The sequence below is a fragment of the Leuresthes tenuis genome, unplaced genomic scaffold (assembly GCF_036924035.1).
Source record: "Leuresthes tenuis unplaced genomic scaffold, fLeuTen1.0.hap1 SCAF_12, whole genome shotgun sequence".
Taxonomy (NCBI): domain Eukaryota; kingdom Metazoa; phylum Chordata; class Actinopteri; order Atheriniformes; family Atherinopsidae; genus Leuresthes; species Leuresthes tenuis.
The window spans coordinates 1,177,072-1,204,805 of record NW_027325366.1 but is presented as its reverse complement, the minus strand read 5'-3'; the positions used below and the strand labels follow the sequence as shown (position 1 = coordinate 1,204,805).

At 47.7% G+C, this 27,734-nt stretch overlaps 44 non-coding genes across 44 annotated transcripts; 10 read left to right on the top strand and 34 right to left on the bottom strand.

Annotated features, from left to right (window-relative positions):
- Positions 1–1,609: 1,609 nt before the first annotated feature.
- LOC140266242 (U2 spliceosomal RNA) lies at positions 1,610–1,800 on the bottom strand. Its single transcript, XR_011906888.1, has one exon. It is a non-coding gene; the product is annotated as a U2 spliceosomal RNA (small nuclear RNA).
- A 249-nt stretch (positions 1,801–2,049) lies between these two features.
- On the bottom strand, positions 2,050–2,163 carry LOC140321037 (U5 spliceosomal RNA). The gene has a single exon (XR_011918798.1). It is a non-coding gene; the product is annotated as a U5 spliceosomal RNA (small nuclear RNA).
- A 404-nt stretch (positions 2,164–2,567) lies between these two features.
- Positions 2,568–2,758, bottom strand: LOC140320350 (U2 spliceosomal RNA). Its single transcript, XR_011918207.1, has one exon. It is a non-coding gene; the product is annotated as a U2 spliceosomal RNA (small nuclear RNA).
- A 249-nt stretch (positions 2,759–3,007) lies between these two features.
- LOC140265617 (U5 spliceosomal RNA) lies at positions 3,008–3,121 on the bottom strand. Its single transcript, XR_011906325.1, has one exon. It is a non-coding gene; the product is annotated as a U5 spliceosomal RNA (small nuclear RNA).
- A 409-nt stretch (positions 3,122–3,530) lies between these two features.
- Positions 3,531–3,721, bottom strand: LOC140266393 (U2 spliceosomal RNA). Its single transcript, XR_011907027.1, has one exon. It is a non-coding gene; the product is annotated as a U2 spliceosomal RNA (small nuclear RNA).
- A 275-nt stretch (positions 3,722–3,996) lies between these two features.
- Positions 3,997–4,110, bottom strand: LOC140320968 (U5 spliceosomal RNA). Its single transcript, XR_011918734.1, has one exon. It is a non-coding gene; the product is annotated as a U5 spliceosomal RNA (small nuclear RNA).
- A 376-nt stretch (positions 4,111–4,486) lies between these two features.
- LOC140320259 (U2 spliceosomal RNA) lies at positions 4,487–4,677 on the bottom strand. Its single transcript, XR_011918124.1, has one exon. It is a non-coding gene; the product is annotated as a U2 spliceosomal RNA (small nuclear RNA).
- A 249-nt stretch (positions 4,678–4,926) lies between these two features.
- Positions 4,927–5,040, bottom strand: LOC140320796 (U5 spliceosomal RNA). The gene has a single exon (XR_011918576.1). It is a non-coding gene; the product is annotated as a U5 spliceosomal RNA (small nuclear RNA).
- A 409-nt stretch (positions 5,041–5,449) lies between these two features.
- On the bottom strand, positions 5,450–5,640 carry LOC140320244 (U2 spliceosomal RNA). Its single transcript, XR_011918111.1, has one exon. It is a non-coding gene; the product is annotated as a U2 spliceosomal RNA (small nuclear RNA).
- Positions 5,641–5,907: 267 nt separating this feature from the next.
- Positions 5,908–6,021, bottom strand: LOC140321051 (U5 spliceosomal RNA). The gene has a single exon (XR_011918811.1). It is a non-coding gene; the product is annotated as a U5 spliceosomal RNA (small nuclear RNA).
- Positions 6,022–6,428: 407 nt separating this feature from the next.
- On the bottom strand, positions 6,429–6,619 carry LOC140266392 (U2 spliceosomal RNA). The gene has a single exon (XR_011907026.1). It is a non-coding gene; the product is annotated as a U2 spliceosomal RNA (small nuclear RNA).
- A 249-nt stretch (positions 6,620–6,868) lies between these two features.
- Positions 6,869–6,982, bottom strand: LOC140265781 (U5 spliceosomal RNA). The gene has a single exon (XR_011906474.1). It is a non-coding gene; the product is annotated as a U5 spliceosomal RNA (small nuclear RNA).
- Positions 6,983–7,391: 409 nt separating this feature from the next.
- On the bottom strand, positions 7,392–7,582 carry LOC140320539 (U2 spliceosomal RNA). The gene has a single exon (XR_011918376.1). It is a non-coding gene; the product is annotated as a U2 spliceosomal RNA (small nuclear RNA).
- A 267-nt stretch (positions 7,583–7,849) lies between these two features.
- LOC140266119 (U5 spliceosomal RNA) lies at positions 7,850–7,963 on the bottom strand. Its single transcript, XR_011906783.1, has one exon. It is a non-coding gene; the product is annotated as a U5 spliceosomal RNA (small nuclear RNA).
- A 409-nt stretch (positions 7,964–8,372) lies between these two features.
- LOC140266391 (U2 spliceosomal RNA) lies at positions 8,373–8,563 on the bottom strand. The gene has a single exon (XR_011907025.1). It is a non-coding gene; the product is annotated as a U2 spliceosomal RNA (small nuclear RNA).
- Positions 8,564–8,838: 275 nt separating this feature from the next.
- Positions 8,839–8,952, bottom strand: LOC140320967 (U5 spliceosomal RNA). The gene has a single exon (XR_011918733.1). It is a non-coding gene; the product is annotated as a U5 spliceosomal RNA (small nuclear RNA).
- Positions 8,953–9,336: 384 nt separating this feature from the next.
- Positions 9,337–9,527, bottom strand: LOC140266390 (U2 spliceosomal RNA). The gene has a single exon (XR_011907024.1). It is a non-coding gene; the product is annotated as a U2 spliceosomal RNA (small nuclear RNA).
- A 249-nt stretch (positions 9,528–9,776) lies between these two features.
- Positions 9,777–9,890, bottom strand: LOC140321036 (U5 spliceosomal RNA). Its single transcript, XR_011918797.1, has one exon. It is a non-coding gene; the product is annotated as a U5 spliceosomal RNA (small nuclear RNA).
- A 409-nt stretch (positions 9,891–10,299) lies between these two features.
- LOC140266389 (U2 spliceosomal RNA) lies at positions 10,300–10,490 on the bottom strand. The gene has a single exon (XR_011907023.1). It is a non-coding gene; the product is annotated as a U2 spliceosomal RNA (small nuclear RNA).
- Positions 10,491–10,765: 275 nt separating this feature from the next.
- LOC140266055 (U5 spliceosomal RNA) lies at positions 10,766–10,879 on the bottom strand. The gene has a single exon (XR_011906724.1). It is a non-coding gene; the product is annotated as a U5 spliceosomal RNA (small nuclear RNA).
- A 410-nt stretch (positions 10,880–11,289) lies between these two features.
- On the bottom strand, positions 11,290–11,480 carry LOC140320416 (U2 spliceosomal RNA). The gene has a single exon (XR_011918267.1). It is a non-coding gene; the product is annotated as a U2 spliceosomal RNA (small nuclear RNA).
- Positions 11,481–11,729: 249 nt separating this feature from the next.
- Positions 11,730–11,843, bottom strand: LOC140320966 (U5 spliceosomal RNA). Its single transcript, XR_011918732.1, has one exon. It is a non-coding gene; the product is annotated as a U5 spliceosomal RNA (small nuclear RNA).
- Positions 11,844–12,582: 739 nt separating this feature from the next.
- LOC140265584 (U1 spliceosomal RNA) lies at positions 12,583–12,746 on the top strand. Its single transcript, XR_011906295.1, has one exon. It is a non-coding gene; the product is annotated as a U1 spliceosomal RNA (small nuclear RNA).
- Positions 12,747–13,337: 591 nt separating this feature from the next.
- Positions 13,338–13,501, top strand: LOC140266169 (U1 spliceosomal RNA). The gene has a single exon (XR_011906823.1). It is a non-coding gene; the product is annotated as a U1 spliceosomal RNA (small nuclear RNA).
- A 600-nt stretch (positions 13,502–14,101) lies between these two features.
- On the top strand, positions 14,102–14,265 carry LOC140320262 (U1 spliceosomal RNA). The gene has a single exon (XR_011918127.1). It is a non-coding gene; the product is annotated as a U1 spliceosomal RNA (small nuclear RNA).
- A 600-nt stretch (positions 14,266–14,865) lies between these two features.
- LOC140265903 (U1 spliceosomal RNA) lies at positions 14,866–15,029 on the top strand. Its single transcript, XR_011906586.1, has one exon. It is a non-coding gene; the product is annotated as a U1 spliceosomal RNA (small nuclear RNA).
- Positions 15,030–16,445: 1,416 nt separating this feature from the next.
- Positions 16,446–16,559, bottom strand: LOC140320697 (U5 spliceosomal RNA). Its single transcript, XR_011918487.1, has one exon. It is a non-coding gene; the product is annotated as a U5 spliceosomal RNA (small nuclear RNA).
- A 388-nt stretch (positions 16,560–16,947) lies between these two features.
- On the bottom strand, positions 16,948–17,138 carry LOC140266388 (U2 spliceosomal RNA). Its single transcript, XR_011907022.1, has one exon. It is a non-coding gene; the product is annotated as a U2 spliceosomal RNA (small nuclear RNA).
- Positions 17,139–17,387: 249 nt separating this feature from the next.
- On the bottom strand, positions 17,388–17,501 carry LOC140321014 (U5 spliceosomal RNA). Its single transcript, XR_011918777.1, has one exon. It is a non-coding gene; the product is annotated as a U5 spliceosomal RNA (small nuclear RNA).
- Positions 17,502–17,885: 384 nt separating this feature from the next.
- Positions 17,886–18,076, bottom strand: LOC140320494 (U2 spliceosomal RNA). The gene has a single exon (XR_011918339.1). It is a non-coding gene; the product is annotated as a U2 spliceosomal RNA (small nuclear RNA).
- Positions 18,077–18,350: 274 nt separating this feature from the next.
- On the bottom strand, positions 18,351–18,464 carry LOC140265663 (U5 spliceosomal RNA). Its single transcript, XR_011906367.1, has one exon. It is a non-coding gene; the product is annotated as a U5 spliceosomal RNA (small nuclear RNA).
- Positions 18,465–18,873: 409 nt separating this feature from the next.
- Positions 18,874–19,064, bottom strand: LOC140266483 (U2 spliceosomal RNA). The gene has a single exon (XR_011907109.1). It is a non-coding gene; the product is annotated as a U2 spliceosomal RNA (small nuclear RNA).
- Positions 19,065–19,339: 275 nt separating this feature from the next.
- LOC140265586 (U5 spliceosomal RNA) lies at positions 19,340–19,453 on the bottom strand. Its single transcript, XR_011906297.1, has one exon. It is a non-coding gene; the product is annotated as a U5 spliceosomal RNA (small nuclear RNA).
- A 650-nt stretch (positions 19,454–20,103) lies between these two features.
- Positions 20,104–20,267, top strand: LOC140320851 (U1 spliceosomal RNA). Its single transcript, XR_011918627.1, has one exon. It is a non-coding gene; the product is annotated as a U1 spliceosomal RNA (small nuclear RNA).
- A 603-nt stretch (positions 20,268–20,870) lies between these two features.
- On the top strand, positions 20,871–21,034 carry LOC140266050 (U1 spliceosomal RNA). Its single transcript, XR_011906720.1, has one exon. It is a non-coding gene; the product is annotated as a U1 spliceosomal RNA (small nuclear RNA).
- Positions 21,035–21,621: 587 nt separating this feature from the next.
- Positions 21,622–21,785, top strand: LOC140320250 (U1 spliceosomal RNA). The gene has a single exon (XR_011918116.1). It is a non-coding gene; the product is annotated as a U1 spliceosomal RNA (small nuclear RNA).
- A 600-nt stretch (positions 21,786–22,385) lies between these two features.
- LOC140320238 (U1 spliceosomal RNA) lies at positions 22,386–22,549 on the top strand. Its single transcript, XR_011918105.1, has one exon. It is a non-coding gene; the product is annotated as a U1 spliceosomal RNA (small nuclear RNA).
- Positions 22,550–23,147: 598 nt separating this feature from the next.
- On the top strand, positions 23,148–23,311 carry LOC140320226 (U1 spliceosomal RNA). Its single transcript, XR_011918094.1, has one exon. It is a non-coding gene; the product is annotated as a U1 spliceosomal RNA (small nuclear RNA).
- A 608-nt stretch (positions 23,312–23,919) lies between these two features.
- LOC140321034 (U1 spliceosomal RNA) lies at positions 23,920–24,083 on the top strand. Its single transcript, XR_011918795.1, has one exon. It is a non-coding gene; the product is annotated as a U1 spliceosomal RNA (small nuclear RNA).
- A 1,414-nt stretch (positions 24,084–25,497) lies between these two features.
- On the bottom strand, positions 25,498–25,613 carry LOC140265622 (U5 spliceosomal RNA). Its single transcript, XR_011906329.1, has one exon. It is a non-coding gene; the product is annotated as a U5 spliceosomal RNA (small nuclear RNA).
- Positions 25,614–26,022: 409 nt separating this feature from the next.
- On the bottom strand, positions 26,023–26,213 carry LOC140320182 (U2 spliceosomal RNA). The gene has a single exon (XR_011918053.1). It is a non-coding gene; the product is annotated as a U2 spliceosomal RNA (small nuclear RNA).
- A 275-nt stretch (positions 26,214–26,488) lies between these two features.
- On the bottom strand, positions 26,489–26,602 carry LOC140320755 (U5 spliceosomal RNA). The gene has a single exon (XR_011918539.1). It is a non-coding gene; the product is annotated as a U5 spliceosomal RNA (small nuclear RNA).
- Positions 26,603–26,986: 384 nt separating this feature from the next.
- On the bottom strand, positions 26,987–27,177 carry LOC140320216 (U2 spliceosomal RNA). Its single transcript, XR_011918085.1, has one exon. It is a non-coding gene; the product is annotated as a U2 spliceosomal RNA (small nuclear RNA).
- Positions 27,178–27,452: 275 nt separating this feature from the next.
- On the bottom strand, positions 27,453–27,566 carry LOC140265616 (U5 spliceosomal RNA). Its single transcript, XR_011906324.1, has one exon. It is a non-coding gene; the product is annotated as a U5 spliceosomal RNA (small nuclear RNA).
- Positions 27,567–27,734: the final 168 nt, after the last annotated feature.

Sequence of the window (27,734 nt, the reverse complement as noted above, 5' to 3'; positions counted from 1 at the left end):
AAATGCTGCAGCATGTCTGCACTGGAGATATGCAGCTGCCCAGCCGTGAGGGTTTGCCTCAACTGAGAAATTTCCCAGTGTGGATGGGTGTGGCTTTAGAGATGGGGAGGAAGGGAAAGAAATACATTTGTGCTGCAAGTTCCTTGGTTGTTTAAAAGAAGAAGTGATCAGAAAGATAATGAAAAGCCTTACTGTTTTAATCTGCAAACATTTTAGTTCCGGGGTAGCTGCTGCTCCACTCTTCTGGGTTTTGTTTCAGTCATTAGAAGCCAAACTATTGCTTTTATAGGTTACTTTTAATCAAAGTTTAAGCCTCCAATGATGGAGAGCAGTTCATTCAGTCCTGACTAGAACCAGAAAATATCACCATATTAGTCCAGTGCTCAGGTCTCTGCACTGGCTTTCTGTCGCTCAGAGAATAGACTTTAAAACAGTTCTATTTAGCTGTGCACATGACAACTGAAAGTATTTTATTTGCACTCTTCGCTTTTAAGTTAATTAATTAGTTATTTTCTATCTTTTATGGAATTATTTTATTGGCCTTCTTGTGATTTTATGTAGCTGTAAAGCAATTTTGTTTACGAATTGTGCTCTACAAATAAACTTGCCTTGCCTTTCCTCAACCTAAAAGGAGCTTTCCATTTGTGGGGCTTCTGCAGGCCCCTCCCCGTCTTCTGCCTCACCTGACTTCTGTCCTCCATTCAGGGGTTTTGGTGGGAAATTTGAATTTCCCAGCCTAGCTGTTTTAAATAGCTCATCAACTGCCTCTGACTGCCCTCCATTTCCACCTCCTTCCTGTATTTTTAGGGATTTCAACTTGTTGGCAAAAGATTTTGGGCAATCTCTGAAGAGGTGGTTTTATTCTCCACAGAGATTGCACTTTCTGCCATTCGTACACTCTTCGATGGTGTGACCAATTTCTCTACATTTGCGACAAAATACCTTTGTGCAGGCGTCCAACAGATGCCCATGCTCCCCACGCGGCAGAGTTTCGGCTGTCCCTGGTAGTGGATGTAGCCTCTGTTTTTCTGCAAGACAATCATGGGTGGGAGATGTTTCAGGCCCTAGAAGCCCTGGGGGTCTTGCCATTGTTGGATGGGGACCCTCCAGGTGCAATTCCAAATGCCATTGCAGTATTTCAACCTGCAATGAGCAAGAAAGCAAAAACAACCAAAAACATTTTGATAAAGAATTTTAACTACAATATAGTTGGAAAACTTTAATCAAGCACAAAAATACCTCTTAAGCACAGGTTCTTAATGCCAAAGCATGCACAAAATCAAGGACACAGAGAAGGCAATCATAGTCTTAACCAAAAGATAGAGAAACAACAAATAAGAATCTACTTGGCTCTACTCTACTCCGAGAAGTCACTCTGCACAGCAACATGATTTTCTTTTGCACAAACAGAAAAGACTTAGCCCGCAAAGGTAAAGCCATCCAAAAATAGAAACAACTCATTAGTGCTGCTCTCCACGGAAGTCTTTAGTAAAAGGCGAAAGACACTCCCAGAGCCGTGTTAAAGTCTGCCTCGCATTCACTCCCTTTTCTCAGCAGACTAAAAGAAACTTCCATCCTGCACCACTTTTTGCTTTTTCACAAGAGCAGAGAAGAGCGCACCGTTCCCAGCGGCACTGCAGTACCGGGTCGATGCTTGGAGTGAACGGAGCAAGCTCCTTTTTCAACTCCTGTTCCCAAAAATCCATTTAATATGTAGTCCTCGTATAGAGGACATATCAGATATTAAACTGATAAGAACAGATACTACACTTGATCTTAGCCAAAAGGCCGAGAAGCGATAACTGTTCACTGGTTCACGTCCGAGGGCCCTTCCTGGCACAATGCGCACTTGTCCCGGTGTTCTTTTTATGGCCATAGGTGGCCAGAGAGTCACTGAGCACTCTTCAACCCTTTTAAATGGTATAACTTTGCACTCCCGCGAGCACCATTCAAGCAACATCGGCACAGTCACAACAAGTAAGGCGACTCTACTCAGGGAAGTCACTCTGCACAGGAACAAGATTTCTTTTGCACAGACAGAAAGGGCTTCACCCGCAAAGGTAAAGCCTGCCAAAAATAGAATCAACTCATTAGTGCTGCTCTCCACGGAAGTCTTTAGTAAAAGGCGAAAGACTTGTACGTTATGAAGAGAAACCAGAGTACGATTATCCGTCACTGCGGGAGCAGGGCACCAGGCCAGTTGGCATAGCCACCTTCCCCATGGTAAGCTTTGCTTGGTTGAGACGCTTGCTCCCCCTTGCTCCTCGGCTGACCAAGTAGGAACAATCGGGCCCTATTCGATGGCTGCCTTGTCTTTTACTCTGTGCAAAAGACAAGGCAGCCACAAACACCACGGGAAACACCGTATTGAGGCTTTGTTCTGAGCGCTCATTCGGTGTCGCGTTTCTTTCAAGCAATTCTCCCGGTTAGCTGGCACCCGGCTCGCTCCCAGAGTTAAAGTCTGCCTCGCATTCACTCCTTTTTCTCAGCAGACTAAAAGAAAATTTCATCTTGGGCTCCCTGAAACTTCCATCCTGCACCACTGTTTGCTTTTTCACAAGAGCAGAGAAGAGCGCACCGCTCCCAGCGGCACTGCAGTACCGGGTCAATGCTTGGAGTGAACGGAGCAAGCTCCTTTTTCAACTCCTGTTCCTAAAAATCCATTTAATATGTAGTCCTCGTATAGAGGACATATCAGATATTAAACTGATAAGAACAGATACTACACTTGATCTTAGCCAAAACGCCGAGAAGCGATAACTGTCCACTGGTTCACGTCCGAGGGCCCTTCCTGGCACGATGCGCACTTGTCGCGGTGTTCTTTTTATGGCCATAGGTTGCCAGAGAGTCACTGAGTACTCTTCGGCCCTTTTAAATGGTATAACTTTGCACTCCCGCGAGCACCATTCAAGCAACATCGGCACAGTCACAACAAGTAAGGCGACTCTACTCAGGGAAGTCACTCTGCACAGGAACAAGATTTCTTTTGCACAGAGAGAAAGGGCTTCACCCGCAAAGGTAAAGCCTGCCAAAAATAGAAACAACTCATTAGTGCTGCTCTCCACGGAAGTCTTTAGTAAAAGGCGAAAGACTTGTACGCTATGAAGAGAAACCAGAGTACGATTAACCGTCACTGCGGGAGCAGGGCACCAGGCCAGTTGGCATAGCCACCTTCCCCATGGTGAGCTTTGCTTGGTTGAGACGCTTGCTCCCCCTTGCTACTCGGCTGACCAAGTAGGAACAATCGGGCCCTATTCGATGTCTGCCTTGTCTTTTACTCTGTGCAAAAGACAAGGCAGCCACAAACACCACGGGAAACACCGTATTGAGGCTTTGTTCTGAGCGCTCATTCGGTGTCGCGTTTCTTTCAAGCAATTCTCCCGGTTAGCCCGCATTCGGCTCGCTCCCAGAGCCGTGTTAAAGTCTGCCTCGCATTCACTCCCTTTTCTCAGCAGACTAAAAGAAAATTTCATCTTGGGCTCCCTGAAACTTCCATCCTGCACCACTGTTTGCTTTTTCACAAGGGCAGAGAAGAGCGCACCGTTCCCAGCGGCACTGCAGTACCGGGTCGATGCTTGGAGTGAACGGAGCAAGCTCCTTTTTCAACTCCTGTTCCTAAAAATCCATTTAATATGTAGTCCTCGTATAGAGGACATATCAGATATTAAACTGATAAGAACAGATACTACACTTGATCTTAGCCAAAAGGCCGAGAAGCGATAACTGTCCACTGGTTCACGTCCGAGGGCCCTTCCTGGCACAATGCGCACTTGTCGCGGTGTTATTTTTATGGCCATAGGTGGCCAGAGAGTCACTTTGCACCTCCGCCCACCCGCTGCACTGAGCACTCTTCAGCCCTTTTAAATGGTATAACTTTGCACTCCCGCGAGCACCATTCAAGCAACATCGGCACAGTCACAACAAGTAAGGCGACTCTACTCAGGGAAGTCACTCTGCACAGGAACAAGATTTCTTTTGCACAGACAGAAAGGGCTTCACCCGCAAAGGTAAAGCCTGCCAAAAATAGAAACAACTCATTAGTGCTGCTCTCCACGGAAGTCTTTAGTAAAAGGCGAAAGACTTGTACGTTATGAAGAGAAACCAGAGTACGATTATCCGTCACTGCGGGAGCAGGGCACCAGGCCAGTTGGCATAGCCACCTTCCCCATGGTGAGCTTTGCTTGGTTGAGACGCTTGCTCCTCGGCTGACCAAGTAGGAACAATCGGGCCCTATTCGATGGCTGCCTTGTCTTTTACTCTGTGCAAAAGACAAGGCAGCCACAAACACCACGGGAAACACCGTATTGAGGCTTTGTTCTGAGCGCTCATTCGGTGTCGCGTTTCTTTCAAGCAATTCTCCCAGTTAGCCCGCACTCGGCTCGCTCCCAGAGCCATGTTAAAGTCTGCCTCGCATTCACTCCCTTTTCTCAGCAGACTAAAAGAAACTTCCATCCTGCACCACTGTTTGCTTTTTCACAAGAGCAGAGAAGAGCGCACCGTTCCCAACGGCACTGCAGTACCGGGTCGATGCTTGGAGTGAACGGAGCAAGCTCCTTTTTCAACTCCTGTTCCTAAAAATCCATTTAATATGTAGTCCTCGTATAAAGGACATATCAGATATTAAACTGATAAGAACAGATACTACACTTGATCTTAGCCAAAAGGCCGAGAAGCGATAACTGTCCACTGGTTCACGTCCGAGGGCCCTTCCTGGCACAATGCGCACTTGTCGCGGTGTTCTTTTTATGGCCATAGGTGGCCAGAGAGTCACTGAGCACTCTTCAGCCCTTTTAAATGGTATAACTTTGCACTCCCGCGAGCACCATTCAAGCAACATCGGCACAGTCACAACAAGTAAGGCGAATCTACTCAGGGAAGTCACTCTGCACAGGAAAAAGATTTCTCTTGCACAGACAGAAAGGGCATCACCCGCAAAGGTAAAGCCTGCCAAAAATAGAAACAACTCATTAGTGCTGCTCTCCACGGAAGTCTTTAGTAAAAGGCGAAAGACTTGTACGTTATGAAGAGAAACCAGAGTACGATTATCCGTCACTGCGGGAGCAGGGCACCAGGCCAGTTGGCATAGCCACCTTCCCCATGGTGAGCTTTGCTTGGTTGAGACGCTTGCTCCCCCTTGCTCCCCGGCTGACCAAGTAGGAACAATCGGGCCCTATTCGATGGCTGCCTTGTCTTTTACTCTGTGCAAAAGACAAGGCAGCCACAAACACCACGGGAAACACCGTATCGAGGCTTTGTTCTGAGCGCTCATTCAGTGTCGCGTTTCTTTCAAGCAATTCTCCCGGTTAGCCCGCACTCGGATCGCTCCCAGAGCCGTGTTAAAGTCTGCCTCGCATTCACTCCCTTTTCTCAGCAGACTAAAAGAAAATTTCATCTTGGGCTCCCTGAAACTTCCATCCTGCACCACTGTTTGCTTTTTCACAAGAGCAGAGAAGAGCGCACCGTTCCCAGCGGCACTGCGGTACCGGGTCGATGCTTGGAGTGAACGGAGCAAGCTCCTTTTTCAACTCCTGTTCCTAAAAATCCATTTAATATGTAGTCCTCGTATAGAGAACATATCAGATATTAAACTGATAAGAACAGATACTACACTTGATCTTAGCCAAAAGGCCGAGAAGCGATAACTGTCCACTGGTTCACGTCCGAGGGCCCTTCCTGGCACAATGCGCACTTGTCGCGGTGTTCTTTTTATGGCCATAGGTGGCCAGAGAGTCACTTTGCACCTCCGCTGCACTGAGCACTCTTCAGCCCTTTTAAATGGCATAACTTTGCACTCCCGCGAGCACCATTCAAGCAACATCGGCACAGTCACAACAAGTAAGGCGACTCTACTCAGGGAAGTCACTCTGCACAGGAACAAGATTTCTTTTGCACAGACAGAAAGGGCTTCACCCGCAAAGGTAAAGCCTGCCAAAAATAGAAACAACTCATGAGTGCTGCTCTCCACGGAAGTCTTTAGTAAAAGGCGAAAGACTTGTACGTTATGAAGAGAAACCAGAGTACGATTATCCGTCACTGCGGGAGCAGGGCACCAGGCCAGTTGGCATAGCCACCTTCCCCATGGTGAGCTTTGCTTGGTTGAGACGCTTGCTCCCCCTTGCTCCTCAGCTGACCAAGTAGGAACAATCGGGCCCTATTCGATGGCTGCCTTGTCTTTTACTCTGTGCAAAAGACAAGGCAGCCACAAACACCACGGGAAACACCGTATTGAGGCTTTGTTCTGAGCGCTCATTCGGTGTCGCGTTTCTTTCAAGCAATTCTCCCGGTTAGCCCGCACTCGGCTCGCTCCCAGAGCCGTGTTAGTCTGCCTCGCATTCACTCCCTTTTCTCAGCAGACTAAAAGAAAATTTCATCTTGGGCTCCCTGAAACTTCCATCCTGCACCACTGTTTGCTTTTTCACAAGAGCAGAGAAGAGCGCACCGTTCCCAGCGGCACTGCAGTACCGGGTCGATGCTTGGAGTGAACGGAGCAAGCTCCTTTTTCAACTCCTGTTCCTAAAAATCCATTTAATATGTAGTCCTCGTATAGAGGACATATCAGATATTAAACTGATAAGAACAGATACTACACTTGATCTTAGCCAAAAGGCCGAGAAGCGATAACTGTCCACTGGTTCACGTCCGAGGGCTCTTCCTGGCACAATGCGCACTTGTTGCGGTGTTCTTTCTTTGGCCATAGGTGGCCAGAGAGTCACTGAGCACTCTTCAGCCCTTTTAAATGGTATAACTTTGCACTCCCGCGAGCACCATTCAAGCAAGATCGGCACAGTCACAACAAGTAAGGCGACTCTACTCAGGGAAGTCACTCTGCACAGGAACAAGATTTCTTTTGCACAGACAGAAAGGGCTACACCCGCAAAGGTAAAGCCTGCCAAAAATAGAAACAACTCATTAGTGCTGCTCTCCACGGAAGTCTTTAGTAAAAGGCGAAAGACTTGTACGTTATGAAGAGAAAACAGAGTACGATTATCCGTCACTTCGGGAGCAGGGCACCAGGCCAGTTGGCATAGCCACCTTCCCCATGGTGAGCTTTGCTTGGTTGAGACGCTTGCTCCCCCTTGCTCCTCGGCTGACAAAGTAGGAACAATCGGGCCCTATTCGATGGCTGCCTTGTCTTTTACTCTGTGCAAAAGACAAGGCAGCAACAAACACCACGGGAAACACCGTATTGAGGCTTTGTTCTGAGCGCTCATTCGGTGTCGCGTTTCTTTCAAGCAATTCTCCCGGTTAGCCCGCACCCGGCTCGCTCCCAGAGCCGTGTTAAAGTCTGCCTCGCATTCACTCCCTTTTCTCAGCAGACTAAAAGAAAATTTCATCTTGGGCTCCCTGAAACTTCCATCCTGCACCACTGTTTGCTTTTTCACAAGAACAGAGAAGAGCACACCGTTCCCAGCGGCACTGCAGTACCGGGTTGATGCTTGGAGTGAACAGAGCAAGTTTCTTTTTCAACTCCTGTTCATAAAAATCCATTTAATATGTAGTCCTCGTATAGAGGACATATCAGATATTAAACTGATAAGAACAGATACTACACTTGATCTTAGCCAAAAGGACGAGAAGCGATAATTGTCCACTGGTTCACGTCCGAGGGCCCTTCCTGGCACAATGCGCACTTGTCGCGGTGTTCTTTTTATGGCCATAGGTGGCCAGAGAGTCACTTTGCACCTCCGCCCACCCGCTGCACTGAGCACCCTTTTAAATGGTATAACTTTGCACTCCCGCGAGCACCATTCAAGCAACATCGGCACAGTCACAACAAGTAAGGCAACTCTACTCAGGGAAGTCACTCTGCACAGGAACAAGATTTCTTTTGCACAGACAGAAAGGCCTTCACCCGCAAAGGTAAAGCCTGCCAAAAATAGAAACAACTCATTAGCGCTGCTCTCCACAGAAGTCTTTAGCAAAAGGCGAATGACTGGTACGTTATGAAGAGAAACCAGAGTACGATTATCCGTCACTGCGGGAGCAGGGCACCAGGCCAGTTGGCATAGCCACCTTCCCCATGGTGAGCTTTGCTTGGTTGAGACACTTGCTCCCCCTTGCTCCTCGGCTGACCAAGTAGGAACAATCGGGCCCTATTCGATGGCTGCCTTGTCTTTTACTCTCTGCAAAAGACAAGGCAGCCACAAACACCACGGGAAACACCGTATTGAGGCTTTGTTCTGAGCGCTCATTCGGTGTCGCGTTTCTTTCAAGCAATTCTCCCGGTTAGCCCGCACTCGGCTCGCTCCCAGAGCCGTGTTAAAGCCTGCCTCGCATTCACTCCCTCTTCTCAGCAGACTAAAAGAAAATTTCATCTTGGGCTCCCTGAAACTTCCATCCTGCACCACTGTTTGCTTTTCCACAAGAGCAGAGAAGAGCGCACCGTTCCCAGCGGCACTGCAGTACCGGGTCGATGCTTGGAGTGAACGGAGCAAGCTCCTTTTTCAACTCCTGTTCCTAAAAATCCATTTAATATGTAGTCCTCGTATAGAGGACATATCAGATATTAAACTGATAAGAACAGATACTACACTTGATCTTAGCCAAAAGGCCGAGAAGCGATAACTGTCCACTGGTTCACGTCCGAGGGCCCTTCCTGGCACAATGCGCACTTGTCGCGGTGTTCTTTTTATGGCCATAGGTGGCCAGAGAGTCACTTTGCACCTCCGCCCACCTGCTGCACTGAGCACTCTTCAGCCCTTTTAAATGGTATAACTTTGCACTCCCGCGAGCACCATTCAAGCAACATCGGCACAGTCACAACAAGTAAGGCGACTCTACTCAGGGAAGTTACTCTGCACAGGAACAAGATTTCTTTTGCACAGACAGAAAGGGCTTCACCCGCAAAGGTAAAGCCTGCCAAAAATAGAAACAACTCATTAGTGCTGCTCTCCACGGAAGTCTTTAGTAAAAGGCGAAAGACTTGTACGTTATGAAGAGAAACCAGAGTACGATTATCCGTCACTGCGGGAGCAGGGCACCAGGCCAGTTGGCATAGCCACCTTCCCCGTGGTGAGCTTTGCTTGGTTGAGACGCTTGCTCCCCCTTGCTCCTCGGCTAACCAAGTAGGAACAATCGGGCCCTATTCGATGGCTGCCTTGTTTTTTACTCTGTGCAAAAGACAAGGCAGCCACAAACACCACGGGAAACACCGTATTGAGGCTTTGTTCTGAGCGCTCATTCGGTGTCGCGTTTCTTTCAAGCAATTCCCGGTTTGCCCACACTCGGCTCGCTCCCAGAGCCGTGTTAAAGTCTGCCTCGCATTCACTCCCTTTTCTCAGCAGACTAAAAGAAACTTCCATCCTGCACCACTGTTTGCTTTTTCACAAGAGCAGAGAAGAGCGCACCGTTCCCAGCGGCACTGCAGTACCGGGTCGATGCTTGGAGTGAACGGAGCAAGCTCCTTTTTCAACTCCTGTTCCTAAAAATCCATTTAATATGTAGTCCTCGTATAGAGGACATATCAGATATTAAACTGATAAGAACAGATACTACACTTGATCTTAGCCAAAAGGCCGAGAAGCGATAACTGTTCACTGGTTCACGTCCGAGGGCCCTTCCTGGCACAATGCGCACTTGTCCCGGTGTTCTTTTTATGGCCATAGGTGGCCAGAGAGTCACTGAGCACTCTTCAACCCTTTTAAATGGTATAACTTTGCACTCCCGCGAGCACCATTCAAGCAACATCGGCACAGTCACAACAAGTAAGGCGACTCTACTCAGGGAAGTCACTCTGCACAGGAACAAGATTTCTTTTGCACAGACAGAAAGGGCTTCACCCGCAAAGGTAAAGCCTGCCAAAAATAGAATCAACTCATTAGTGCTGCTCTCCACGGAAGTCTTTAGTAAAAGGCGAAAGACTTGTACGTTATGAAGAGAAACCAGAGTACGATTATCCGTCACTGCGGGAGCAGGGCACCAGGCCAGTTGGCATAGCCACCTTCCCCATTGTGAGCTTTTCTTGGTTGAGACGCTTGCTCCCCCTTGCTCCTCGGCTGCCCAAGTAGGAGCAATCGGGCCCTATTCGATGGCTGCCTTGTCTTTTACTCTGTGCAAAAGACAAGGCAGCCACAAACACCACGGGAAACACCGTATTGAGGCTTTGTTCTGAGCGCTCATTCGGTGTCGCGTTTCTTTCAAGCAATTCTCCCGGTTAGCCCGCACTCGGCTCGCTCCCAGAGCCGTGTTAAAGTCTGCCTCGCATTCACTCCCTTTTCTCAGCAGACTAAAAGAAAATTTCATCTTGGGCTCCCTGAATCTTCCATCCTGCACCACTGTTTGCTTTTTCACAAGAGCAGAGAAGAGCGCACCGTTCCCAGCGGCACTGCAGTACCGGGTCGATGCTTGGAGTGAACGGAGCAAGCTCCTTTTTCAACTCCTGTTCCTAAAAATCCATTTAATATGTAGTCCTCGTATAGAGGACATATCAGATATTAAACTGATAAGAACAGATACTACACTTGATCTTAGCCAAAAGGCCGAGAAGCGATAACTGTCCACTGGTTCACGTCCGAGGGCCCTTCCTGGCACAATGCGCACTTGTCGCGGTGTTCTTTTTATGGCCATAGGTGGCCAGAGAGTCACTTTGCACCTCCGCCCACCCGCTGCACTGAGCACTCTTCAGCCCTTTTAAATGGTATAACTTTGCACTCCCGCGAGCACCATTCAAGCAACATCGGCACAGTCACAACAAGTAAGGCGACTCTACTCAGGGAAGTCACTCTGCACAGGAACAAGATTTCTTTTGCACAGACAGAAAGGGCTTCACCCGCAAAGGTAAAGCCTGCCAAAAATAGAAACAACTCATTAGTGCTGCTCTCCACGGAAGTCTTTAGTAAAAGGCGAATGACTTGTACGTTATGAAGAGAAACCAGAGTACGATTATCCGTCACTGCGGGAGCAGGGCACCAGGCCAGTTGGCATAGCCACCTTCCCCGTGGTGAGCTTTGCTTGGTTGAGACGCTTGCTCCCCCTTGCTCCTCGGCTAACCAAGTAGGAACAATCGGGCCCTATTCGATGGCTGCCTTTTTTTTTTACTCTGTTCAAAAGACAAGGCAGCCACAAACACCACGGGAAACACCGTATTGAGGCTTTGTTCTGAGCGCTCATTCGGTGTCGCGTTTCTTTCAAGCAATTCTCCCGGTGAGCCCGCAAACGGCTCGCTTCCAGAGCCGTGTTAAAGTCTGCCTCGCATTCACTCCCTTTTCTCAGCAGACTAAAAGAAAATTTCATCTTGGGCTCCCTGAAACTTACATCCTGCACCACTGTTTGCTTTTTCACAAGAGCAGAGAAGAGCGCACCGTTCCCAGCAGCACTGCAGTAACGGGTCGATGCTTGGAGTGAACGGAGCAAGCTCCTTTTTCAACTCCTGTTCCTAAAAATCCATTTAATATGTAGTCCTCGTATAGCGGACATATCAGATATTAAACTGATAAGAACAGATACTACACTTGATCTTAGCCAAAAGGCCGAGAAGCGATAACTGTCCACTGGTTCACGTCCGAGGGCCCTTCCTGGCACAATGCGCACTTGTCCCGGTGTTCTTTTTATGGCCATAGGTGGCCAGAGAGTCACTGAGCACTCTTCAGCCCTTTTAAATGGTATAACTTTGCACTCCCGCGAGCACCATTCAAGCAACATCGGCACAGTCACAACAAGTAAGGCGACTCTACTCAGGGAAGTCACCCTGCACAGGAACAAGATTTCTTTTGCACAGACAGAAAGGGCTTCACCCGCAAAGGTAAAGCCTGCCAAAAATAGAAACAACTCATTAGTGCTGCTCTCCACGGAAGTCTTTAGTAAAAGGCGAAAGACTTGTACGTTATGAAGAGAAACCAGAGTACGATTGTCCGTCACTGCGGGAGCAGGGCACCAGGCCAGTTGGCATAGCCACCTTCCCCATGGTGAGCTTTGCTTGGTTGAGATGCTTGCTCCCCCTTGCTCCTTGGCTGACCAAGTAGGAACAATCGGGCCCTATTCGATGGCTGCCTTGTCTTTTACTCTGTGCAAAAGACAAGGCAGCCACAAACACCACGGGAAACACCGTATTGAGGCTTTGTTCTGAGCGCTCATTCGGTGTCGCGTTTCTTTCAAGCAATTCTCCCGGTTAGCCCGCACTCGGCTCGGCAGTTGTCAGGTGAGGTCATACAGTGCAGTCACTCTAGGCAGGTGGGCATTGCCTTAGAGATGGGGAGGAACAAAATGAAAAAAGAGGACATGTGACCACTGAAGTGGATCTTTAGCAAGGTTTGCCAAATGCTGCAGCATGTCTGCACTGGAGATATGCAGCTGCCCAGCCGTGAGGGTTTGCCTCAACTGAGAAATTTCCCAGTGTGGATGGGTGTGGCTTTAGAGATGGGGAGGAGGGGAAAGAAATACATTTGTGCTGCAAGTTCCTTGGTTGTTTAAAAGAAGAAGTGATCAGAAAGATAATGAAAAGCCTTACTCATTTAATCTGCAAACATTTTAGTTTCGGGGTAGCTGCTGCTGCTGGCATGGCACACCAGACAGTTGAAGTTGCAGCACCGTCCGGCCGAGTGAGGCACCTGGGAAAGAGGTATCAGCCTCTGACATTTCCAGCTCATACTTACCTGGCAGGAGAGACACCATGATAAAGAAGGTGGTTCACTCAAGGCGAGGCTCAGTCATTGCACACCGACTGTACTGACCCTTGCGAATTCCCCAAATGTGGGAATCTCGACTGCATAATTTCTGGTAGTGGGGGACTGCGTTCGCGCTTTCCCCTGATTTGGCTGTTTAACATGAATATTCCTGGTCTACATTACCCTTTTTTGACCTTGTGTCACTGTTTTAGCAACACCTTGCCGTCTTTAAAATGGATGTTTAGTAAGGTACGCTGAATGCTGCAGCATGTCGACACAACAGATATGCAGCTGCGCAGTTGTCAGGTGAGGTCATACAGTGCAGTCACCCCAGGCAGGTGGGCATTGCCTTAGAGATGGGGAGGAACAAAATGAAAAAAAGAGGACATGTGACCACTGAAGTGGATGTTTAGCAAGGTTTGCCAAATGCTGCAGCATGTCTGCACTGGAGATATGCAGCTGCCCAGCCGTGAGGGTTTGCCTCAACTTAGAAATTTCCCAGTGTGGGTGGGTGTGGCTTTAGAGATGGGGAGGAGGGGAAAGAAATACATTTGTGCTGCAAGTTCCTTGGTTGTTTAAAATAAGAAGTGATCAGAAAGATAATGAAAAGCCTTACTGTTTTAATCTGCAAACATTTTAATTTCGGGGTAGCTGCTGCTGCTGGCATGGTTGCAGCACCGTCCGGCCGAGTGAGGCACCTGGGAAAGAGGTATCAGCCTCTGACATTTCCAACTCATACTTACCTGGCAGGAGAGACACCATGATCAAGAAGGTGGTTCACTCAAGGCGAGGCTCAGTCATTGCACACCGACCGTACTGACCCTTGCAAATTCCCCAAATGTGGGAATCTCGACTGCATATTTTCTGGTAGTGGGGGACTGCGTTCGCGCTTTCCCTTGATTTGGCTGTTTAACATCAGTATATCTCATCTAAAATTCCCGTTTTTGACCTTGTGTCACTGTTTTAACAACACCTTGCCGTCTTTAAAATGGATGTTTAGTAAGGTACGCTGAATGCTGCAGCATGTCTACACAACAGATATGCAGCTGCGCAGTTGTCAGGTGAGGTCATACAGTGCAGTCACCCCAGGCAGGTGGGCATTGCCTTAGAGATGGGGAGGAACAAAATGAAAAAAGAGGACATGTGACCACTGAAGTGGATGTTTAGCAAGGTTTGCCAAATGCTGCAGCATGTCTGCACTGGAGATATGCAGCCGTGAGGGTTTGCCTCAACTGAGAAATTTCCCAGTGTGGGTGGGTGTGGCTTTAGAGATGGGGAGGAGGGGAAAGAAATACATTTGTGCTGCAAGTTCCTTGGTTGTTTAAAAGAAGAAGTGATCAGAAAGATAATGAAAAGCCTTACTGTTTTAATCTGCAAACGTTTTAGTTTCGGGGTAGCTGCTGCTGCTGGCATGGCACACCAGACAGTTGAAGTTGCAGCACCGTCCGGCCGAGTGAGGCACCTGAAAAAGAGGTATCAGCCTCTGACATTTCCAATTCATACTTACCTGGCAGGAGAGACACCATGATCAAGAAGGTGGTTCACTCAAGGCGAGGCTCAGTCATTGCACACCGACTGTACTGACCCTTGCGAATTCCCCAAATGTGGGAATCTCGACTGCATAATTTCTGGTAGTGGGGGACTGCGTTCGCGCTTTCCCCTGATTTGGCTGTTTAACATGAATATTTCTGGTCTACATTACCCTTTTCTGACCTTGTGTCACTGTTTTAGCAACACCTTGCCGTCTTTAAAATGGATGTTTAGTAAGGTACGCTGAATGCTGCAGTATGTCGACACAACAGATATGCAGCTGCGCAGTTGTCAGGTGAGGTCATACAGTGCAGTCACCCCAGGCAGGTGGGCATTGCCTTAGAGATGGGGAGGAACAAAATGAAAAAAGAGGACATGTGACCACTGAAGTGGATGTTTAGCAAGGTTTGCCAAATGCTGCAGCATGTCTGCACTGGAGATATGCAGCCGTGAGGGTTTGCCTCAACTGAGAAATTTCCCAGTGTGGGTGGGTGGGGCTTTAGAGATGGGGAGGAGGGGAAAGAGATACGTTTGTGCTGCAAGTTCCTTGGTTGTTTAAAAGAAGAAGTGATCAGAAAGATAATGAAAAGCCTTACTGTTTTAATCTGCAAACGTTTTAGTTTCAGGGTAGCTGCTGCTGCTGGCATGGCACATTAGACAGTTGAAGTTGCAGCACCGTCCGGCCGAGTGAGGCACCTGGGAAAGAGGTATCAGCCTCTGACATTTCCAGCTCATACTTACCTGGCAGGAGAGACACCATGATCAAGAAGGTGGTTCATTCAAGGTGAGGCTCAGTCATTGCACACCGACTGTACTGACCCTTGTGAATTCCCCAAATGTGGGAATCTCGACTGCATAATTTCTGCTAGTGGGGGACTGCGTTCGCGCTTTCCCCTGATTTGGCTGTTTAACATGAATATTTCTGATCTACATTACCCTTTTTTGACCTTGTGTCACTGTTTTATAACACCTTGCCATTTTTAAAATGGATGATTAATAAGGTACGCTGAAGGTTTGCCAAATGCTGCTATATGATAGCCGATAAAGAGACTGCTAACGTCACACAGGAAACCAACTTACTGCTGCTAAAGGTGCTTCTTCAAAGGTGCTCCAGAGCTTCACTGTCGCACCACTCTTCTGGGTTTTGTTTCAGTCATTAGAAGCCAAACTATTGCTTTTATAGGTTACTTTTAATCAAAGTTTAAGCCTCTAATGATGGAGAGCAGTTCATTCAGTCCTGACTAGAACCAGAAAATATCACCATATTAGTCCAGTGCTCAGGTCTCTGCACTGCCTTTCTGTCGCTCAGAGAATAGACTTTAAAACAGTTCTATTTAGCTGTGCACATGACAACTGAAAGTATTTTATTTGCACTCTTCGCTTTTAATTTAATTAATTAGTTATTTTCTATCTTTTATGGAATTATTTTATTGGCCTTCTTGTGATTTTATGTAGCTGTAAAGCAATTTTGTTTACGAATTGTGCTCTACAAATAAACTTGCCTTGCCTTTCCTCAACCTAAAAGGAGCTTTCCATTTGTGGGGCTTCTGCAGGCCCCTCCCCGTCTTCTGCCTCACCTGACTGCTGTCCACCATTCAGGGGTTTTGGTGGTAAATTTGAATTTCCCAGCCTAGCTGTTTTAAATAGCTCATCAACTGCCTCTGACTGCCCTCCATTTCCACCTCCTTCCTGTATTTTTAGGGATTTCAACTTGTTGGCAAAAGATTTTGGGCAATCTCTGAAGAGGTGGTTTTATTCTCCACAGAGATTGTACTTTCTGCCATTCGTACACTCTTCGATGGTGTGACCAATTTCTCTACATTTGCGACAAAATACCTTTGTGCAGGCGTCCAACAGATGCCCATGCTCCCCACACGGCAGAGTTTCGGCTGTCCCTGGTAGTGGATGTAGCCTCTGTTTTTCTGCAAGACAATCATGGGTGGGAGATGTTTCAGGCCCTAGAAGCCCTGGGGGTCTTGCCATTGTTGGATGGGGACCCTCCAGGTGCAATTCCAAATGCCATTGCAGTATTTCAACCTGCAATGAGCAAGAAAGCAAAAACAACCAAAAACATTTTGATAAAGAATTTTAACTACAATATAGTTGGAAAACTTTAATCAAGCACAAAAATACCTCTTAAGCACAGGTTCTTAATGCCAAAAAATGCACAAAATCAACGACACAGAGAAGGCAATCATAGTCTTAACCAAAAGATAGAGAAACAACAAATAAGAATCTACTTGGCTCTACTCTACTCCGAGAAGTCACTCTGCACAGCAACATGATTTTCTTTTGCACAAACAGAAAAGACTTAGCCCGCAAAGGTAAAGCCATCCAAAAATAGAAACAACTCATTAGTGCTGCTCTCCACGGAAGTCTTTAGTAAAAGGCGAAAGACTTGTACGTTATGAAGAGAAACCAGAGTACGATTATCCGTCACTGCGGGAGCAGGGCACCAGGCCAGTTGGCATAGCCACCGTCCCCATGGTGAGCTTTGCTTGGTTGAGACGCTTGCTCCCCCTTGCTCCTCGGCTGACCAAGTAGGAACAATCGGGCCCTATTCGATGGGTGCCTTGTTTTTTACTCTGTGCAAAAGACAAGGCAGCCACAAACACCACGGGAAACACCGTATTGATTGAGGCTTTGTTCTGAGCGCTCATTCGGTGTCGCGTTTCTTTCAAGCAATTCCCGGTTTGCCCGCACTCGGCTCGCTCCCAGACCCGTGTTAAAGTCTGCCTCGCATTCACTCCCTTTTCTCAGCAGACTAAAAGAGACTTCCATCCTGCACCACTTTTTGCTTTTTCACAAGAGCAGAGAAGAGCGCACCGTTCCCAGCGGCACTGCAGTACCGGGTCGATGCTTGGAGTGAACGGAGCAAGCTCCTTTTTCAACTCCTGTTCCTAAAAATCCATTTAATATGTAGTCCTCGTATAGAGGACATATCAGATATTAAACTGATAAGAACAGATACTACACTTGATCTTAGCCAAAAGGCCGAGAAGCGATAACTGTCCACTGGTTCACGTCCGAGGGCCCTTCCTGGCACAATGCGCACTTGTCGCGGCGTTCTTTTTATGGCCATAGGTGGCCAGAGAGTCACTGAGCACTCTTCAGCCCTTTTAAATGGTATAACTTTGCACTCCCGCGAGCACCATTCAAGCAACATCGGCACAGTCACAACAAGTAAGGCGACTCTACTCAGGGAAGTCACTCTGCACAGGACTACGATTTCTTTTGCACAGACAGAAAGGGCTTCACCCGCAAAGATAAAGCCTGCCAAAAATAGAAACAACTCATTAGTGCTCCTCTCCACGGAAGTCTTTAGTAAAAGGCGAAAGACTTGTACGCTATGAAGAAAAACCAGAGTACGATTATCCGTCACTGCGGGAGCAGGGCACCAGGCCAGTTGGCATAGCCACCTTCCCCATGGTGACCTTTGCTTGGTTGAGACGCTTGCTCCCCCTTGCTCCTCGGCTGACCAAGTAGGAACAATCGGGCCCTATTCGATGGCTGCCTTGTCTTTTACTCTGTGCAAAAGACAAGGCAGCCACAAACACCACGGGAAACACCGTATTGAGGCTTTGTTCTGAGCGCTCATTCGGTGTCGCGTTTCTTTCAAGCAATTCCCGGTTTGCCCACACTCGGCTCGCTCCCAGAGCCGTGTTAAAGTCTGCCTCGCATTCTCTCCCTTTTCTCAGCAGACTAAAAGAAACTTCCATCCTGCACCAGTTTTTGCTTTTTCACAAGAGCAGAGAAGAGCGCACCGTTCCCAGCGGCACTGCAGTACCGGGTCGATGCTTGGAGTGAACGGAGCAAGCTCATTTTTCAACTCCTGTTCCTAAAAATCTATTTAATATGTAGTCCTCGTACAGAGGACATATCAGATATTAAACTGATAAGAACAGATACTACACTTGATCTTAGTCAAGAGGCCGAGAAGCGATAACTGTCCACTGGTTCACGTCCGAGGGCCCTTCCTGGCACAATGCGCACTTGTCGCGGTGTTCTTTTTATGGCCATAGGTGGCCAGAGAGTCACTTTGCACCTCCGCCCACCCGCTGCACTGAGCACTCTTCAGCCCTTTTAAATGGTATAACTTTGCACTCCCGTGAGCACCATTCAAGCAACATCGGCACAGTCACAACAAGTAAGGCGACTCTACTCAGGGAAGTCACTCTGCACAGGAAAAGATTTCTTTTGCACAGACAGGAAGGGCTTCACCCGCAAAGGTAAAGCCTGCCAAAAATAGAAACAACTCATTAGTGCTGCTCTCCACGGAAGTCTTTAGTAAAAGGCGAAAGACTTGTACGTTATGAAAAGAAACCAGAGTACGATTATCCGTCACTGCGGGAGCAGGGCACCAGGCCAGTTGGCATAGCCACCTTCCCCATGGTGAGCTTTGCTTGGTTGAGACGCTTGCTCCCCCTTGCTCCTCGGCTAACCAAGTAGGAACAATCGGGCCCTATTCGATGGCTGCCTTTTTTTTTACTCTGTGCAAAAGACAAGGCAGCCACAAACACCACGGGAAACACCGTATTGAGGCTTTGTTCTGAGCGCTCATTCGGTGTCCCGTTTCTTTCAAGCAATTATCCCGGTTAGCCCGCACCCGGGTCGCTCCCAGAGCCGTGTTAAAGTCTGCCTCGCATTCACTCCCTTTTCTCAGCAGACTAAAAGAAAATTTCATCTTGGGCACCCTGAAACTTCCATCCTGCACCACTGTTTGCTTTTTCACAAGAGCAGAGAAGAGCGCACCGTTCCCAGCGGCACTGCAGTACCGGGTCGACGCTTGGAGTGAACGGAGCAAGCTCCTTTTTCAACTCCTGTTCCTAAAAATCCATTTAATATGTAGTCCTCGTATAGAGGACATATCAGATATTAAACTGATAAGAACAGATACTACACTTGATCTTAGCCAAAAGGCCGAGAAGCGATAACTGTCCACTGGTTCACGTCCGAGGGCCCTTCCTGGCACAATGCGCACTTGTCGCGGTGTTATTTTTATGGCCATAGGTGGCCAGAGAGTCACTTTGCACCTCCGCCCACCCGCTGCACTGAGCACTCTTCAGCCCTTTTAAATGGTATAACTTTGCACTCCCGCGAGCACCATTCAAGCAACATCGGCACAGTCACAACAAGTAAGGCGACTCTACTCAGGGAAGTCACTCTGCACAGGAACAAGATTTCTTTTGCACAGTCAGAAAGGGCTTCACCCGCAAAGGTAAAGCCTGCCAAAAATACAAACAACTCAATAGTGCTGCTCTCCACGGAAGTCTTTAGTAAAAGGCGAAAGACTTGTACGTTATGAAGAGAAACCAGAGTACGATTATCCGTCACTGCGTGAGCAGGGCACCAGGCCAGTTGGCATAGCCACTTTCCCCATGGTGAGCTTTGCTTGGTTGAGACGCTTGCTCCCCCTTGCTCCCCGGCTGACCAAGTAGGAACAATCGGGCCCTATTCGATGGCTGCCTTGTCTTTTACTCTGTGCAAAAGACAAGGCAGCCACAAACACCACGAGAAACACCGTAAACACTGAGCGCTCATTCGGTGTCGCGTTTCTTTCAAGCAATTCTCCCGGTTAGCCCGCACTCGGCTCGCTCCCAGAGCCGTGTTAAAGTCTGCCTCGCATTCACTCCCTTTTCTCAGCAGACTAAAAGAAACTTCCATCCTGCACCACTGTTTGCTTTTTCACAAGAGCAGAGAAGAGCGCACCGTTCCCAGCGGCACTGCAGTACCGGGTCGATGCTTGGAGATGCGCTGAAAGAAATACATTTGTGCTGCAAGTTCCTTGGTTGTTTAAAAGAAGAAGTGATCAGAAAGATAATGAAAAGCCTTACTGTTTTAATCTGCAAACATTTTAGTTTCGGGGTAGCTGCTGCTGCTGGCATGGCACACCAGACAGTTGAAGTTGCAGCACCGTCCGGCCGAGTGAGGCACCTGGGAAAGAGGTATCAGCCTCTGACATTTCCAATTCATACTTACCTGGCAGGAGAGACACCATGATCAAGTAGGTGGTTCACTCAAGGCGAGGCTCAGTCATTGCACACCGACTGTACTGACCCTTGCGAATTCCCCAAATGTGGGAATCTCGACTGCATAATTTCTGGTAGTGGGGGACTGCGTTCGCGCTTTCCCCTGATTTGGCTGTTTAACATGAATATTTCTGGTCTACATTACCCTTTATTGACCTTGTGTCACTGTTTTAGCAACACCTGCCATCTTTAAAATGGATGTTTAGTAAGGTACGCTGAGTGCTGCAGCATGTCTGCACAACAGATATGCAGCTGCGCAGTTGTCAGGTGAGGTCATACAGTGCAGTCACCCCAGGCAGGTGGGCATTACCTTAGAGATGCGGAGTAACAAAATGAAAAAAGGGGACATGTGACCACTGAAGTGGATGTTTAGCCAGGTTTGCCAAATGCTGCAGCATGTCTGCACTGGAGATATGCAGCTGCCCAGCCGTGAGGGTTTGCCTCAACTGAGAAATTTCCCAGTGTGGGTGTGGCTTTAGAGATGGGGAGGAAGGGAAAGAAATACATTTGAGCTGCAAGTTCCTTGGTTGTTTAAAATAAGAAGTGATCAGAAAGATAATGAAAAGCCTTACTGTTTTAATCTGCAAACGTTTTAGTTTCGGGGTAGCTGCTGCTGCTGGCATGGCACACCAGACAGTCGAAGTTGCAGCACCGTCTGGCCGAGTGAGGCACCTGGGAAAGAGGTATCAGCCTCTGACATTTCCAACTCATACTTACCTGGCAGGAGAGACACCATGATCAAGAAAGTGGTTCACTCAAGGCGAGGCTCAGTCATTGCACACCGGCTGTACTGACCCTTGCGAATTCTCCAAATGTGGGAATCTCGACTGCATAATTTCTGGTAGTGGGGGACTGCGTTCGCGCTTTCCCCTGATTTGGCTGTTTAACATCAGTATATCTCATCTAAAATTCCCGTTTTTGACCTTGTGTCACTGTTTTAACAACACCTTGCCGTCTTTAAAATGGATGTTTAGTAAGGTACGCTGAATGCTGCAGCATGTCTACACAACAGATATGCAGCTGCGCAGTTAGGTGAGGTCATACAGTGCAGTCACCCCAGGCAGGTGGACATTGCCTTAGAGATGGGGAGGAACAAAATGAAAAAAGAGGACATGTGACCACTGAAGTGGATGTTTAGCAAGGTTTGCCAAATGCTGCAGCATGTCTGCACTGGAGATATGCAGCTGCCCAGCCGTGAGGGTTTGCCTCAACTGAGAAATTTCCCAGTGTGGGTGGGTGTGGCTTTAGAGAAGGGGAGGAGGGGAAAGAGATACATTTGTGCTGCAAGTTCCTTGGTTGTTTAAAAGAAGAAGTGATCAGAAAGATAATGAAAAGCCTTACTGTTTTAATCTGCAAAGGTTTTAGTTTCGGGGTAGCTGCTGCTGCTGGCATGGTTGCAGCACCGTCCGGCCGAGTGAGGCACCTGGGAAAGAGGTATCAGCCTCTGACATTTCCAACTCATACTTACCTGGCAGGAGAGACACCATGATCAAGAAGGTGGTTCACTCAAGGCGAGGCTCAGTCATTGCACACCGACTGTACTGACCCTTGCGAATTCCCCAAATGTGGGAATCTCGACTGCATAATTTCTGGTAGTGGGGGACTGCGTTCGCGCTTTCCCCTGATTTGGCTGTTTAACATGAATATTTCTGGTCTATATTACCCTTTTTTGACCTTGTGTCACTGTTTTAACAACACCTTGCCATCTTTAAAATGGATGTTTAGTAAGGTATGCTGAATGCTGCAGCATGTCTACACAACAGATATGCAGTTGTCAGGTGAGGTCATACAGTGCAGTCACCCCAGGCAGGTGGGCATTGCCTTAGAGATGGGGAGGAACAAAATGAAAAAAGAGGACATGTGTCTAATGAAGTGGATGTTTAGCAAGGTTTGCCAAATGCTGCAGCATGTCTGCACTGGAGATATGCAGCTGCCCAGCCGTGAGGGTTTGCCTCAACTGGGAAATTTTCCAGTGTGGGTGGGTGTGGCTTTAGAGATGGGAAGTAGGGGAAAGAAATACATTTGTGCTGCAAGTTCCTTGGTTGTTTAAAAGAAGAAGTTATCAGAAAGATAATGAAAAGCCTTACTCATTTAATCTGCAAACATTTTAGTTTCGGGGTAGCTGCTGCTGCTGGCATGGCACACCAGACAGTTGAAGTTGCAGCACCGTCCGGCCGAGTGAGGCACCTGAAAAAGAGGTATCAGCCTCTGACATTTCCAATTCATACTTACCTGGCAGGAGAGACACCATGATCAAGAAGGTGGTTCACTCAAGGCGAGGCTCAGTCATTGCACACCGACTGTACTGACCCTTGCGAATTCCCCAAATGTGGGAATCTCGACTGCATAATTTCTGGTAGTGGGGGACTGCGTTCGCGCTTTCCCCTGATTTGGCTGTTTAACATGAATATTTCTGATCTACATTATCCTTTTTTGACCTTGTGTCACTGTTTTAGCAACACCTTGCCATCTTTAAAATGGATGTTTAGTAAGGTACGCTGAATGCTGCAGCATGTCTACACAACAGATATGCAGCTGCGCAGTCAGGTGAGGTCATACAGTGCAGTCACCCCAGGCAGGTGGACATTGTCTTAGAGATGGGGAGGAACAAAATGTTAAAAAGAGGACATGTGACCACTGAAGTGGATGCTTAGCAAGGTTTGCCAAATGCTGCAGCATGTCTGCACTGGAGATATGCAGCCGTGAGGGTTTGCCTCAACTGAGAAATTTCCCAGTGTGGGTGGGTGTGGCTTTAGAGATGGGAAGTAGGGGAAAGAAATACATTTGTGCTGCAAGTTCCTTGGTTGTTTAAAAGAAGAAGTGATCAGAAAGATAATGAAAAGCCTTACTGTTTTAATCTGCAAACATTTTAGTTTCGGGGTACCTGCTGCTGCTGGCATGGCACACCAGACAGTTGAAGTTGCAGCACCGTCCGGCCGAGTGAGGCACCTGGGAAAGAGGTATCAGCCTCTGACATTTCCAACTCATACTTACCTGGCAGGAGAGACACCATGATCAAGAAGGTGGTTCACTCAAGGCGAGGCTCAGTCATTGCACACCGACTGTACTGACCCTTGCGAATTCCCCAAATGTGGGAATCTCGACTGCATAATTTCTGGTAGTGGGGGACTGCGTTCGCGCTTTCCCCTGATTTGGCTGTTTAACATGAATATTTCTGGTCTATATTACCCTTTTTTGACCTTGTGTCACTGTTTTAGCAACACCTTGCCATCTTTAAAATGGATGTTTAGTAAGGTACGCTGAATGCTGCAGCATGTCTGCACAACAGATATGCAGCTGCGCAGTTGTCAGGTGAGGTCATACAGTGCAGTCACCCCAGGCAGGTGGGCATTTCCTTAGAGATGGGGAGGAACAAAATGAAAAAAGAGGACATGTGACCACTGAAGTGGATGTTTAGCAAGGTTTGCCAAATGCTGCAGCATGTCTGCACTGGAGATATGCAGCTGCCCAGCCGTGAGGGTTTGCCTCAACTGAGAAATTTCCCAGTGTGGGTGGCTGTGGCTTTAGAGATGGGGAGGAGGGGAAAGAAATACATTTGTGCTGCAAGTTCCTTGGTTGTTTAAAAGAAGAAGTGATCAGAAAGATAATGAAAAGCCTTACTGCTTTAATCTGCAAACGTTTTAGTGCCGGGGTAGCTGCTGCTGCTGGCATGGCACATTAGACAGTTGAAGTTGCAGCACCGTCCGGCCGAGTGAGGCACCTGAAAAAGAGGTATCAGCCTCTGACATTTCCAGCTCATACTTACCTGGCAGGAGAGACACCATGATCAAGAAGGTGGTTCACTCAAGGCGAGGCTCAGTCATTGCACACCGACTGTACTGACCCTTGCGAATTCCCCAAATGTGGGAATCTCGACTGCATAATTTCTGGTAGTGGGGGACTGTGTTTGCGCTTTCCCCTGATTTGGCTGTTTAACATGAATATTTCTGATCTACATTACCCTTTTTTGACCTTGTGTCACTGTTTTATAACACCTTGCCATTTTTAAAATGGATGATTAATAAGGTACGCTGAAGGTTTGCCAAATGCTGCTATATGATAGCCGATAAAGAGACTGCTAACGTCACACAGGAAACCAACTTACTGCTGCTAAAGGTGCTTCTTCAAAGGTGCTCCAGAGCTTCACTGTCGCACCACTCTTCTGGGTTTTGTTTCAGTCATTAGAAGCCAAACTATTGCTTTTATAGGTTACTTTTAATCAAAGTTTAAGCCTCTAATGATGGAGAGCAGTTCATTCAGTCCTGACTAGAACCAGAAAATATCACCATATTAGTCCAGTGCTCAGGTCTCTGCACTGGCTTTCTGTCGCTCAGAGAATAGACTTTAAAACAGTTCTATTTAGCTGTGCACATGACAACTGAAAGTATTTCATTTGCACTCTTCGCTTTTAATTTAATTAATTAGTTATTTTCTATCTTTTATGGAATTATTTTATTGGCCTTCTTGTGATTTTATGTAGCTGTAAAGCAATTTTGTTTACGAATTGTGCTCTACAAATAAACTTGCCTTGCCTTTCCTCAACCTAAAAGGAGCTTTCCATTTGTGGGGCTTCTGCAGGCCCCTCCCCGTCTTCTGCCTCACCTGACTGCTGTCCACCATTCAGGGGTTTTGGTGGTAAATTTGAATTTCCCAGCCTAGCTGTTTTAAATAGCTCATCAACTGCCTCTGACTGCCCTCCATTTCCACCTCCTTCCTGTATTTTTAGGGATTTCAACTTGTTGGCAAAAGATTTTGGGCAATCTCTGAAGAGGTGGTTTTATTCTCCACAGAGATTGCACTTTCTGCCATTCGTACACTCTTCGATGGTGTGACCAATTTCTCTACATTTGCGACAAAATACCTTTGTGCAGGCGTCCAACAGATGCCCATGCTCCCCACACGGCAGAGTTTCGGCTGTCCCTGGTAGTGGATGTAGCCTCTGTTTTTCTCCAAGACAATCATGGGTGGGAGATGTTTCAGGCCCTAGAAGCCCTGGGGGTCTTGCCATTGTTGGATGGGGACCCTCCAGGTGCAATTCCAAATGCCATTGCAGTATTTCAACCTGCAATGAGCAAGAAAGCAAAAACAACCAAAAACATTTTGATAAAGAATTTTAACTACAATATAGTTGGAAAACTTTAATCAAGCACAAAAATACCTCTTAAGCACAGGTTCTTAATGCCAAAGCATGCACAAAATCAACGACACAGAGAAGGCAATCATAGTCTTAACCAAAAGATAGAGAAACAACAAATAAGAATCTACTTGGCTCTACTCTACTCCGAGAAGTCACTCTGCACAGCAACATGATTTTCTTTTGCACAAACAGAAAAGACTTCACCCGCAAAGGTAAAAACATCCAAAAATAGAAACAACTCATTAGTGCTGCTCTCCACGGAAGTCTTTAGTAAAAGGCGAAAGACTTGTACGTTATGAAGAGAAACCAGAGTACGATTATCCGTCACTGAGGGAGCAGGGCACCAGGCCAGTTGGCATAGCCACCTTCCCCATGGTGAGCTTTGCTTGGTTGAGACGCTTGCTCCCCCTTGCTCCTCGGTTGACCAAGTAGGAACAATCGGGCCCTATTCGATGGCTGCCTTGTCTTTTACTCTGTGCAAAAGACAAGGCAGCCACAAACACCACGGGAAACACCGTATTGAGGCTTTGTTCTGAGCGCTCATTCGGTGTCGCGTTTCTTTCAAGCAATTATCCCGGTTAGCCCGCACTCGGCTCGCTCCCAGAGCCGTGTTAAAGTCTGCCTCGCATTCACTCCCTTTTCTCAGCAGACTAAAAGAAAATTTCATCTTGGGCTCCCTGAAACTTCCATCCTGCACCACTGTTTGCTTTTTCACAAGAGCAGAGAAGAGCGCACCGTTCCCAGCGGCACTGCAGTACCGGGTCGATGCTTGGAGTGAACGGAGCAAGCTCGTTTTTCAACTCCTGTTCCCAAAAATCCATTTAATATGTAGTCCTCGTATAGAGGACATATCAGATATTAAACTGATAAGAACAGATACTACACTTGATCTTAGCCAAAAGGCCGAGAAGCGATAACTGTCCACTGGTTCACGTCCGAGGGCCCTTCCTGGCACAATGCGCACTTGTCGCGGTGTTCTTTTTATGGCCATAGGTGGCCAGAGAGTCACTTTGCACCTCCGCCCACCCGCTGCACTGAGCACTCTTCAGCCCTTTTAAATGGTATAACTTTGCACTCCCGCGAGCACCATTCAAGCAACATCGGCACAGTCACAACAAGTAAGGCGACTCTACTCAGGGAAGTCACTCTGCACAGGAACAAGATTTCTTTTGCACAGACAGAAAGGGCTTCACCCGCAAAGGTAAAGCCTGCCAAAAATAGAAACAACTCATTAATGCTGCTCTCCACGGAAGTCTTTAGTAAAAGGCGAAAGACTTGTACGTTATGAAGAGAAACCAGAGTACGATTATCCGTCACTGCGGGAGCAGGGCACCAGGCCAGTTGGCATAGCCACCTTCCCCATGGTGAGCTTTGCTTGGTTGAGACGCTTGCTCCCCCTTGCTCCTCGGCTAACCAAGTAGGAACAATCGGGCCCTATTCGATGGCTGCCTTGTTTTTTACTCTTTGCAAAAGACAAGGCAGCCACAAACACCACGGGAAACACCGTATTGAGGCTTTGTTCTGAGCGCTCATTCGGTGTCGCGTTTCTTTCAAGCAATTCCCGGTTTGCCCACACTCGGCTCGCTCCCAGAGCCGTGTTAAAGTCTGCCTCGCATTCACTCCCTTTTTTCAGCAGACTAAAAGAAACTTCCATCCTGCACCACTTTTTGCTTTTTCACAAGAGCAGAGAAGAGCGCACCGTTCCCAGCGGCACTGCAGTACCGGGTCGATGCTTGGAGTGAATGGAGCAAGCTCCTTTTTCAACTCCTGTTCCTAAAAATCCATTTAATATGTAGTCCTTGTATAGAGGACATATCAGATATTAAACTGATAAGAACAGATACTACACTTGATCTTAGCCAAAAGGCCGAGAAGCGATAACTGTCCACTGGTTCACGTCCGAGGGCCCTTCCTGGCACAATGCGCACTTGTCGCGGTGTTCTTTTTATGGCCAAAGGTGGCCAGAGAGTCACTTTGCACCTCAGCCCACCCGCTGCACTGAGCACTCTTCAGCCCTTTTAAATGGTATAACTTTGCACTCCCGCGAGCACCATTCAAGCAACATCGGCACAGTCACAACAAGTAAGGCGACTCTTCTCAGGGAAGTCACTGTGCACAGGAAAAAGATTTCTTTTGCACAGACAGAAAGGGCTTCACCCGCAAAGGTAAAGCCTGCCAAAAATAGAAACAACTCATTAGTGCTGCTCTCCACGGAAGTCTTTAGTAAAAGGCGAAAGACTTGTACGCTATGAAGAGAAACCAGAGTACGATTATCCGTCACTGCGGGAGCAGGGCACCAGGCCAGTTGGCATAGCCACCTTCCCCATGGTGAGCTTTGCTTGGTTGAGACGCTTGCTCCCTCTTGCTACTCGGCTGACCAAGTAGGAACAATCGGGCCCTATTCGATGGCTGCCTTGTCTTTTACTCTGTGCAAAA